A 12,325-nucleotide genomic window follows, 5' to 3' on the forward strand; every position below is an offset into this window, starting at 1 on the left:
TTATCCCGGCAGTTTTGCAAATTTTTTTTCGCCCATCACTACTAAAAAGGGGTTTGTGATGTTTTTCCAGATGCTTCACTAATGCCAGCTTCATATGTACAGTTCCTAACCAGGGTCTTTGATTCATGACTGTAGAAATAGAACAACTGTGCACCATCCAATGGGTTTCCATTACTACCTAGGTCCAACCTTAGGTCCGCAGAGACCTACAAGAGTCCATTGATCTTAGACTGCCCAACACTGAATACATTTCTTTGTGTAATAGCATAAACATTGGATATATTGCAAACTATGATAAAAGGGCTTTAGAGCCCAGGGCCAGAAAGCAGGAAACATGGAGATATGACCTGGGCACATAGACCTCAAGTGAGATGTGGCAACTATCTTATTGGAAGAAGGAAAAAGATGTCATTTTATAGACGGTAACTGCATTTTAAATGTAGTTTAATGGAATCATGCTCGTTTTCATATGTTATATATTGGCCTAAAACCCTTTAGCCCACTGTATTCCCAAAACGGATGGCTCCAATAATGCAGCTAATGGAAGTCACTTGAGAAGCAAGCTCGATCTTCTGAAGCGTTGCATCTCTGTTTAAATTTATAGCTATCAGTTCCATGAAGCCTTTTCACTCATCTAATGAGGTTTTTCATTTTCAAAGCAATGATACGTTGCTCTCTGAGAGATTGGAAACTTCTCAAGTTCATGATGGGAACTACATTCCCAGTTATAGGTCAGCAGAGCAGTAGATCTGGCCACACACAACCCGGCTTTGTTAAAGAAGTGGTTAAACATCATTCTAACAAAGATACAAGATTACTGGTATTTATATTTCCCACACCAGTCAGTTGAACTGAAGAAGCTGCTCAGATGAGCAGTGTAACGTCTTCAATAATTACTCAGCAAGTCCAGTTGTTTATTTTTGAATTACTTGTATTAGATATACTGGTATTTATACTTTTACTACATTTTTTATCTAGGGACTGGTCCAATACCCGTTCATCATGTTAAAGTCTTAACACCATGGATAAAACAACCCTGAATGACCCACAAAGACCCATACAATGTACGACCCCTCATAGCTTATCCATACGTTCAGCCACCACACACCCATGAAAGCATGGTATACATAGTGGTAGAAGGAAGATGTCCACAAAGCAGGTCTTACACATCCCCAGTCTGTTGGTTGGTTGAGGGACTAACCAGTGATACTTGAGCTGGTTTGAAAAGTAGATATGGCTGTCTAAGGGGATACCAATGCTTAAACTTGTACACCAATGTAGGGCAAAGTTTACTATCCAAATCTGAATCTTGTACACATAGGGGCAAATTCACTAAACGACGAAGCGCCTAACGGTAGCGTGAATGCGCCAGCGTAGCACATTTTCGTTAGTTCGCCGATTCACTAACGGACGTTGGCGTAAATTCGCTAGTGTTACTTCGCACCCTTACGCCTGGCGAATTTGCTCAACGGACGTAACTACGCAAATTCACTGACGCGCGCATTTTTCTGAACGCTACCTTTTACGCCAGACTTCCTTCGCCACCTCAGACCAGGCGAAGTGCAATAGAGTAGATAGGGATTGCTTCAAAAAAAGTAAAAAAAAAAACGCTGGAATTTTTTCTTTTTTTATGGGTGATAGGCTGAAAAAGATCGAAAACATTTTTGGGGCTACCCTCCTTCCCCCCTACATTTCCTAACTCATGGCACCTTAACTATACAGTGGGCACATGTGAAAGGCAAAATAAAAATTTTATTTGCTGTTTTGAAGGTTTCCCAGGCTTGTGTAGTGATGTTACATATACCTCCATTGTAACTTCAATTTGGCGCCGTATGCAAATTAACCATCGCTAGCGTAACTTTGCTTTGCTTGGCGAATTAACGCTAGCGCAACTTCGCAACCTTACGCTTCCCCTGAGCGCAACTTCGGATTTCAGTGAATTTGCGTAGCGCATTGGCAAAAATACGCCTGGCAAAGCGCGGAGAAGCGGACGCTGGCGAAACAACGAATCTTAGTGAATGTCCCACATAGGGAGAGCAAAGTTTAGTATCTAGCCTTTATTCTTCTTTACATACACATGACATGCATTTTGAATCTTGCAGACATAGGGAGAGTAAAGTTTAGTATCTACATCTTAATCTTGCGACATAGGTAGAGTTAACTTTAGTATCTGCCCCCTGAATCTTGTACACATAGGGAGAGCAATGTTTGGTATTTAATCTTTTTCTCTCCCTATACACACACAAGATCCACATCCTGAGTCTTGCACACATAGGGAGAGAAAGGTTTAGTATCCAAATGTTAATCTTGCGCACATACAGAGAGAAAAGTATCAATCTTGTACACATAGGTAGAGTAAACTTTTGTATCTGTTCCCTGAATCTTGCAGACATAGTGAGAGCAAGCATTATTATCCATATTGTAATCTTGACATATAGGGAGAGCAACGTTTAGTAGCAGCACCCTGAAAGATGAGTATTACTAATTCTGATATTTACAAATGATGTAGACAGTCTATCTAGCAGTTGTGAAAAATCAAATACAAGAGGAATAAGAAGAGAACCATTGTAGCTACAGAAACAGTTTGTCTTCAGCAGGGGAGAGTGCACAGCAGATACGGATTGGAGGATCCTGTGCGCATAATAAATAAGCAGTCGTGGAGAGCATAGAGGCTAATTCAAATATAAGGTATTGTTATGGGCCATGGAAACCAGATTATGTTACAGAGGGCGGCATTAGAGCACTAAAAATGCCCAATGTGTCTCAGCCATAAGACAAAATAAAAAGAGCCTTTAAATCAGACAGAATCCCTGTAAGAAAATGTGCCGGTTTTCCATGCAGAATAATGAGGAGTTTAATCTCCCGGGCTCAGATAGAAGAGGTTTCCATTCATATCAATATCTGTGTATTGCTCCTCCGCCTGTTTCACTTATTAAGAGAATTGCTATTTTTTCCTCTTTTGATATAGAACAGAAGCCAATCCTTCAGCGGTGATAAATGACTGGGCCAATTACATTGCTTGCTGAACTCTTGGCCAGCTGCTTACATTTATCACCGGGGCTACATTTTTATGTGTTACTGTGTTTTATTTATGCCGCTATCTATCTACGCAGGGCATCATCAGTATTCCCATCCATTCTCCTATCACAGCTTCCAGGAACCATGTGACAACTTTCTCTTTCCCAGAAAACAGTGGGGGACAAATTGATGTGATGCATGGTACAAAGCTTAGCTCCATTACAATGAGGGATTCTACCCCTACAGTCTGTCAATTGCCCTGTAACTAGTGATGGGCGAATTTCTCCCGTTTCGCTTTGACGAAAAATCGGAAAGTTCACAAAAAAATTGGGAAATTTGAAAGTTTTCACGAAAAAATCGTGAAATTCTGACGTTTTCAGGAAAAAATTTTGCAATTTGAACGTTTTCACAAAAAAATTGAGCAATTCCAACGATTTCACGAAAAAAATCGAGAAATTCTAACGTTTTCACGACCTCTAACCTCTATGCGTTCGACCTTTAATCAAATAACAAAGCAGATACACCTATTGTACTACATGCCTGCCCTGGAACATTAAATCCAGGTTCAGACTCGGGGGCCCACAGAGGCTCAAATCTCAGGGGCTTTGCTTGGGGCCCGACGGATCTTCACCAAATCCAGAGCAAAGATGGTGTCTGGAGGGGGCCACTCTAGGCAAGGGCTTCAATCAGTGCCCCACTCGGTCCTGCATTACAATTTTCCTGGTGCCCCACTGACCTAGTCCAACCCTGAGTAGAGAAAATAGGTTACTTATACTGAAAAACAATAAAGTTATAAGATCTGTTATCTGGAATGTTTGGGACCTGGCTTTTCTAATTAAGAAGTCCTTTCGATAATTTGGGAAGGCTACTACAGGTATGGGATCTGTTGTCCGGAAACCCAATAAACTAGAAAGCTCCAAATTACGGGAAGGCCATCTCGCATTGACTCCATTTTATCAATTTTTTTTCAATTATTTTCTTTTTTCTCTGTAATAATAAAACAGTAGCTTGTTCCAAACTAAGATATAATTAATCCTTATTTGAGGCAAAACGAGCCTATTGGGTTTACTTAACGTTTAAATGATTTCCTAGTAGACTTAACGTGGAATATGCAAATTATGGAAAGACTCATTATCTGGGACAACACCAGGTCTAGAGCATTCTGGATAACAGGCCCAATACCTATAAAAGGATTTACCTGTCACTGTTGTATTATCAGTTCACTATGGAACATGCTTTCACAGATTTTGGAAATTTCTGAATAATGGGTTTCTGGATAACAGATCCTGCACATGTACATGGTTTGCAGAGTAAAATAGGACAGATGCTCGGTTCTAAACATATTGCTTTGTAAAGTATAGCAACTCAAGCGTTGCATTTGTTTTATTAAAAATAACCAGCAGAGGGCACTGTTTTATTTAGTGATTGAATACAGTCAGAACAATCATGGCTGCTCCCATTTATTATTATAGGCATAAACACAAATCTACAGATCAATATGGCTGCCTGTGCAGAATGGCCCATACTATTTTCAACACGTATAGGAAGATAGAGTGATTGTAAAACCTACCATTAACAGGATATATATCCCTTTAAAGTTCATGGGTGCGGTTTGGTTTGAGGAGCTGAATGCACTAAAAACAACTCAAAGCTATAGAAATTATGAACAAATAATAAATGGAAGTGTTCACCCCAAACTGGCCTTCAGAATGTGCCACCTAGGGTGGGCCAGCCCAACAATTTCAGAAAGTGAAATTTTAACCCAAGCCACAAATAAAGAGCAGGATTTAAGAGAATTTGGACACAACTATTCTAGAGAGTAACAGAAAAGGACCATTTTAAGGTGCCAGTGGGCTCCCTACAGTTGCCCCAATAATTTTGACATAGTACTACCTTTTAACTGGTCATCTAGACTACAATTAGGCAGGCAATAAAGACATGTTCTGTGCTTAGTAGAGTACAAGTGGAGGTGCTCCAGGTGCTCCATCCTATAATGACAGATAAATACAAAATGGGAAAACAAAGTGAAAAATTCAACGTCTTATTAAGAACTGTGTTGTGGTGGCTTAAAATCTGTCATTTCAGGGTGATGTGTTAAAAGTTATAGTGGATGAAAGATCTGATGGCGGACCCCTCAACAAACACCCCTTTTGCCCATTTATCATAGCGGCCCTGGTGACAGAGTTGGGAGGGGGGTTGTGAATGGGGCAAAGGTAATAGCTGAAATGTTAAAGGGTCATCATTGTAGTAACTGGCAGGGAAAGGTGGAAGGGGGGCAAGAGACTAGAATCTCATGCCATTACAGTAGGGTTGCCACCTGCGCGGGCCAAACTTACTGACATCTGGAATATGTTTCAATGGTCAAAGTAAAAGAAACTGGCCTGTGACGGGAAAGGACAGTTGGAAGGAAGTACTGAAACATACAATGGGGCTCATTTACTAGAACTATATAAAGATTTACAATATTACAAATATTTTTATATAGTCAGTGCATTCAGGGCAATTTCATTTCCTGGTGTTTCTGGCTCTTTCCACCAGTTTGGCCCCTTAATGTACCTTCTGACATGCCGCAAACCTCCCACTGACATATATCAAATCACAGGGCGATGGTGGAATTCAACACTGATTGTAGCAAGTGGAAAGTGAGTTCACGTATGAGTATAAATGCACCTATAACACATGGATGACCCTTCTTGCCCCAATTTTTAATCAAAACTATTTTTTCTCACCATAGAGAAGAAGCTCTTGTCACCTCACCCGACCTCAGCTGAAAGGGTCTAATTCATAAAATGACTTGGCTCGGTAATAGGAAAGTGCACAGCTCCAGGGGTCACCCTGATCCGCACGGGTTATTTAGAACACGGTGAAAAGAGAAGAATGAAAGAAGACTTTAATGAAATCAAACATCCATCCATTGGTTTTGTTGTTCCTAAAGGCACTCTGTGTGCAACACAAATAATCACTCCCTCGGTAACTAATGTGGTTGCGCAGGTGCATATTACAACAATACAGTTATTGGCCTGAATCTTGACCACAAATGGGTATAATAAACAAATTATGGTTTAGTCCAGGGGTGTCCAACCTGCGGCCACATTCATATATGATGGATATGAATGTGGCCCAGCTTCAAACAAACGGTTCCAGAGGAAACGTCATGTCACAAAGGATATGCCCCCCCGGACCCAATGGGCCCACCCGCTGTCACTACTTGGTACCTTGCATTGGCAATTCAGCTTGTTGTTCCGGTTGCGCTCCGGTTGTGCATGTCTGACTTGCACTCTTCACTTTCCTTTTTTTATGCATTGCAAAAACATGAATTACGTACATTTGCATCACATTGCATGTAAAAGGAGACAAAAAGGAACACAGCCAGCTCTAATCCCTCCTGTAACTTCGTAAAAATATTATTATTAAAACAATTTTCTGCACTCAAAAACATAGTGTCAAAAGTCAATGCAGAACTATAGCTCAACCGATGGGAGAGATGACCCGGGTGTAAAAACCCCAGGTCCGACACTTAAGATTTTTCAATTCAAATTGACATTTTATGCAATGAAGTTAGCACTCACCAAATCAGGTAAATGGCCCGGGTGCCGTGCCGTGCCCCAAACCCGTAGCTTTAGGCGAAATTTCAATCAAAAAATGTACACGCACTCCTGCAGCCAGCCGGGGAGGTAAAAAAAAAGCTTTATTCCATGTTGCTAAAAATGTAGAAGGAGAGAGAAAAGGAAGGGGGGAAACAGAAAGAAATTAAGAAATAAAGGTATGGAGATAGGAGAAAACAAGAGAGTGAAATAACACTATGGGGGTTGTTTATCAAAGTCCGAAATTTATCTCAATATTTTCTGCTACAAACTCTGATCAAATCTGCTCGGGTTTTTTGCGCTTTACAATTCCTGAAAATTTGCCATGCGGGAAAAAAATCAGATTTTCTGGATTTCTTTGGATTTCAGTCTGTCATCTTGTTAGGAACAGGTTTACTATGCCAGGTTATAACTATATGGTGACCTATGGAGTAGGGAAGATGGGGGGACTCTGCCCATTGCCCAGTTAGTAATAATAATAATATAATAATAATAAGTCTATTTAATATCCAGGTGTCCCATATTCCAGTGTATAGCTTCATCTGGTTATCCAGCTGGTATTTTAGTTCTTTTCTGTGTATTTTCTTTACTTTTACAAATCAAAAGTGTGTTTGTATTTCATGTGCGGCCCCAGACAATTTCTGTGGCCCAGATAAGCCAAAAGGTTGGACACCCCTGGTTTAGTCTGAGACATGCCCTGACCAAAAATGGCATAGTGACCAATACCAGTGATTAATAGTGTACCGCACCCACAGCATTTTAGGACCTTCCAAACCCTTAGAAGATAATCAGTATTAGAGATATGTAATACTAACAGTGTTGGGCTGAGCCTCCTAGGGGCCACCAAAGAACCGTTTTATTAAGATACCCATAATTAAAGATATAGAGACTCATTTATAAATTTCCCACAGGGCAGAACGATTCTCACCGTGAAAATATTTGCCCTACACATGGTTATATTTATAAACCCGAATAAGAGCAGTGTATTTAATAAGCAAACAGAATCCCAATTTGTATTCGCAGTGTGAATGTTCATAGGGGATTTGTAAATTTGATATAATCGTTTGAGTTATGCCAGAACTTGGAGGTGGAGAAAATATTCACAAAACAGTTTTTGCAAATTGCGAATTTAAATAACTGTCCACGATATTTTCGCACACAGCGACCTCACCCATTTATTTTTGAGCAATGCGGATTCGCAAAAAAAAAAAAAAAAGAGACTGGCACAGCAGTGTAATATTTCAGCGTTCTGGAAAAAACACAGGCAATACAACAATTTGCGAATAAATGTGTGATGCGCAAACTTTATAAATGACCCCCAGAAAGTGCTAAATTCTTCACTTGTGCAGGAAGGTCTGATGGAACGTTCCTACCTTGAGGCCCACCTGGATATTCTCTGGTGCACTGGCAGACCAGTTCCACTTTGCACAAAAACAACAAAATAGGAGCCAAAGCAACCAGAGGAAAACTACAGAGATCTGGGATACCCTGAAAACCATGGTTGGTTGGAATAGAACCCAATACCCCACTGTGACAAGGCAGATATTAATCTGATGCGCTGCTAATTCCTCCAAACACATATAGATTTTATCTCTGTAGGGTTCACATCTACTGGCCTGGCCCTGTCCTTAATACTGCCATCAGCACCCTAACTCCTGGCACCAACTGGTGCCGCCTATCATGGACATCTGAATGAAGTGCAAGCTCATGACACCGACCTGTTGCATGCAGCACCTTTGGGCTCAACTTGGGGTAAAAAATACCCAGGGCAAATCGCTTCCATTGTTCCCCCTTGGTGCCTTCTCCCCAATTTCTGAAATCTGAATGTTATCCGGAACCTTTTCTGAAATTTGTCACGGGTTTTTAGAACTGCTCGGATACATTTAATTGATTTTATGAACAGTAATCAATCAATTGTGCGCTCTGTGCGTTGCCTTGCAAAAATACCTCTGGAAATGTTGCGATCTATAGAAATATAAAAAGGTTGTGGGAGCACTCCACGGCTACATACTAAAATACAATGGAAGTGCTACTGATCTGGCCAAATTAACTACAGACATAAAGAAAAAGAAGAGAGATTGATGAATACACATTCCCTGGTCCTCTGTCACATAAGTAATCTATCTAGACGTATGTATTTACAAAGACAGGGTTTTTTTAGTAACAAAATTAAGATCATAAAATTGATAAGCCACCATACCCGTCTCTTTAAACGGTGGCCGCGCCTTCGAAAATGGGTGTTGGTCTGGGCAGTTTCTCTCTCTTAAAAGCCGCAAGCGGGGGAGGATTAATCTCATGGAACCAATGCTGGGGTCTAGGTTATCTCTCCCCTTTGAAAGCTAATGGCGGGGGAGGACTAAGCCCTATGATTGAAACCAATGCCCAGGTCGGGAAACATTTATTTCAGGTAATGCTCTTATGCCGGGAGGCTTTAGCATTTGAGTATTATGACCAGAGACAAATAGTTAGGGACCGCCATATGGGTTTTACCTTGACGTGGTATGGTGGCTTATCAATTTTATGATCATAATTTGGAACTAAAAAAACCCTGTCTTTGTAAATACATGTATCTGCATAGTGACAGGGGACCAGGGAATGTGCATTGATCAATCTCCCCTCTTTTTATCCATAGAAATATATTATAACCTTGTACATTAACGCTCAATCAGTACATGTTACTTGGCCTTTAGTTCTATTAAGTGTCTCTGTTGGTTCTTTTGAAGGTTGGCTCACCCATTGTAGATCTGACAATATCACATATGAAATAAGTTATGGGAACATTTTTGTCAGCAGGACAACTTTTAATTTTGAATACATTGCTCAGTAACATTCCCTTATATATATTCTGTTGCGTCTTTCCTCCTCTTCATATCTACTAGCGTTTGCTTCTCGCCCTTCCCACACAGTATCCTCCTTTCATCTTGCAACGAGTGGAACGGCCAAGGTATTTTACATTTAAGAGAGCCTCACATGAGCGTAGAACACTGAGAATACGTAAGTAAATCCAACCACAACATCAACTGCTGATCTACCCTTTCATTACAGGCTGGGGAGAGCTGTAAACAAGAGCTGTAAGTGAATGAGTAAGTGCTGAACATCCATGACATTCCCACCCACGCCGCTCTTTGTTATAGCGTTCTTCTGATAAAACTGTTTATACAGCAGGCAAGTGTGAGATACAGCATCCATACCTGCAAGGAACAGAGAGAGAAAGAAACAAGATGCCATGTTGTGAAGAACTATGGCAATGGTTTAGAAGCACATGGTGTAGTGATGGAATTAAGAAAGAACAGGTACAGTAGTGATGTGTGGGTTGACCTGGGACTCGCAGGTCAGGCGGGTACGGGTCAACTTCTACACAATGTTTCCTGGTCGCTGGCGGGTGTAAGTTGAGCTCTTCTTTCTGCTTTCCCCACCCATGACCTTACTGTGCGGGCTTCTGGCAGCTACTATTTATAGACCCCGTCCTCTTTCAGGACATCATGAAGGTCTATAAATAGACGGGCGTAGGGTTCGCGTTAGGAGAGGGCGGGTGCGGGTCAACCCGCCAGTCAGGGCCATAGTTAGAGAACAGGCAACCATGGACTGAAACATTAACAAGGTCACCTGGAGGCTTCCACCTTTATCTTTCAGGGCATTGTGGGATGGTGTACTTCACCAAAAGTAGAATGACCACAGGATCCTTGACATTTGGAGGGGTTGAACTTGATGAACTTAAATTTGTAACTACATTGTACAGTGGTCAACAAGAGTGAGATGTACAAAGAAACAAAGTTAGCACCATCTGTTATAGCGTGCAAATTTGTCTTTTTTCAAGTGGCCCCTGTAATACTGTATAGGGTACCAAAACAAAAACATTCTGTGCTGTACTTTAAAATAGGACAAGGGTCTTACAATAAACACTGGTTAGGTTATACAGTTAAGTTGGGTTGGAAAAATACAAAAATTCCATCAACCCCTCCAAATGAATAATTGATTTAATGAGGAGCTGTATGATCAATGTTAGGCAGGAATCTATATTACCGGTAACATTGACCCCCCTATCCTTTGGGGTTTGGATCAATACAAGTTGGTCTGTTGGGAAGTTTTGTTTGCCTTTCCCTAGGTTAACTTGCCATAGGTTTTGGAAGCGAAGAACCAGATGGACAAACAGCTTTGCCTTCCCCAGATCGCCAAGGCAGAAGAAAGCCCTGTAGAAGAATCCATCATCTTCTTCTGCTTATTTATGTGGTCCTCTATACCTCAGTCATTAGACCTGTGCAGTTTTGCCAACATCTGCAAGTCTTGAGTACTTCAGTCTACATGTACCTCTTCTAAGGCTGGTGACACAAGCTAAGGCGACAAATCTCCTCTTCTTCGGGTGACTAATCTCCCTAAAAAGCCTTCCTGCCAGCTTGAATGTAAATTGCCAGGGGGGTGGCACTCATAGCGCTTTGTTTCCCGAAGTTGCCTCACAAGTAAACTTCGGGCGACTTCGGAAAACAAAGCTCTCCGAGTGCCATCCCGCCAGCAATTTATATTCTAGCCAGCAGGAAGGTGTAATAAAATTACCTGTGTGGTGGGGTCTACCATCTTGGTTCAGGCCTCTTAAAGGCTTTGGTGCGAAAACACACGTTCTTTGGCGCAAATTCTTCCCCTACAGAAGGCCCATTCTGACTGCTGATAGAGCTTGGTTCCTAGTGGTTTCCTGAGCCTTGTGCATCTGATCCTGTATCGGTTTGTCCTGATTATCCGGTTTTGACTCCTGCCTGTTCCCTGACTACTCTGCATTCTGTATCCTGACCCTTGCCTGCCTACGACAACTCTTCCAGCTTAACCACTTGATTGACAACCCGGTTTGACCCTTGCCTGCCTGACGTTTCTGATATCCGCCTGCCTCGACCCAGCCTGTCTGACCATCCTTCTGCCTAATCCTTTTGTACTGCGACCTTCGGCCCAAAAGACTTTGCTAACAGCCGTGCCCCTTCGCCAGCCAGAACATCTCGCCTTGTACCCCTCGTTAAGTCCAGGTGGAACCCAAGTAAGCTGAGGGCTCCTCCCGAAGCCCAACGGTGGTCACACTACTGGTGAAGCCGAGTCGAGACCAGGGTGCTTGGCACTTATTCTGGTATTGGGTGCCGGCCGTGACAGAAGGCTTTTCGGGGAGATTAGTAGCATGAAAAAGAGGAGATTTGTCGCTGGCCGACTAATCTCCCAGGAATCTTAGCGTGTCACCACCCTTACTGACTCATGCCACATGCTACTGAATGACTGTATACTTATTTATTATAATGTTTGTCCTCCTGAAGTTATACAAACAGGTGTGAACAGTTGTAGCCTTGAGGAGCACAGGAGCCCATCTCTACTACAGGACTACTATTATGATTTTCTCGAGTTACAGAAAACAGTTGAAGCTGAACAGAGACAAGTCATCGGTAAGGAAGGACATGGTGAAACGCGTGCAGTGCCCATTAAGTTTCTCCGCCGCCTGAATATCAGAGTTTGGCAGCACGCAGAGTGACCTTCATGAATAAATGAGAAGAAGATGGTTTAGTTTGTGATTGGACAACTTCCCAATGTCACTCACTTTCAGTGCGAGCTGTTTGTTTCACCGTGACAAGGCTTACATTTGTCAAATGTCCAAATCTTAGTCAATTCTAGGAAAGGCCAACTTAGAATGATGTTATTTCTGCTGCGTATTTGTGCGTGAGAAGGCCGAGCAATGAATTTCTGATTTTGATCAT

This window comes from Xenopus laevis, chromosome 5L, assembly GCF_017654675.1.
Source record: "Xenopus laevis strain J_2021 chromosome 5L, Xenopus_laevis_v10.1, whole genome shotgun sequence".
In the NCBI taxonomy this organism is placed as follows: Eukaryota; Metazoa; Chordata; class Amphibia; order Anura; family Pipidae; genus Xenopus; species Xenopus laevis.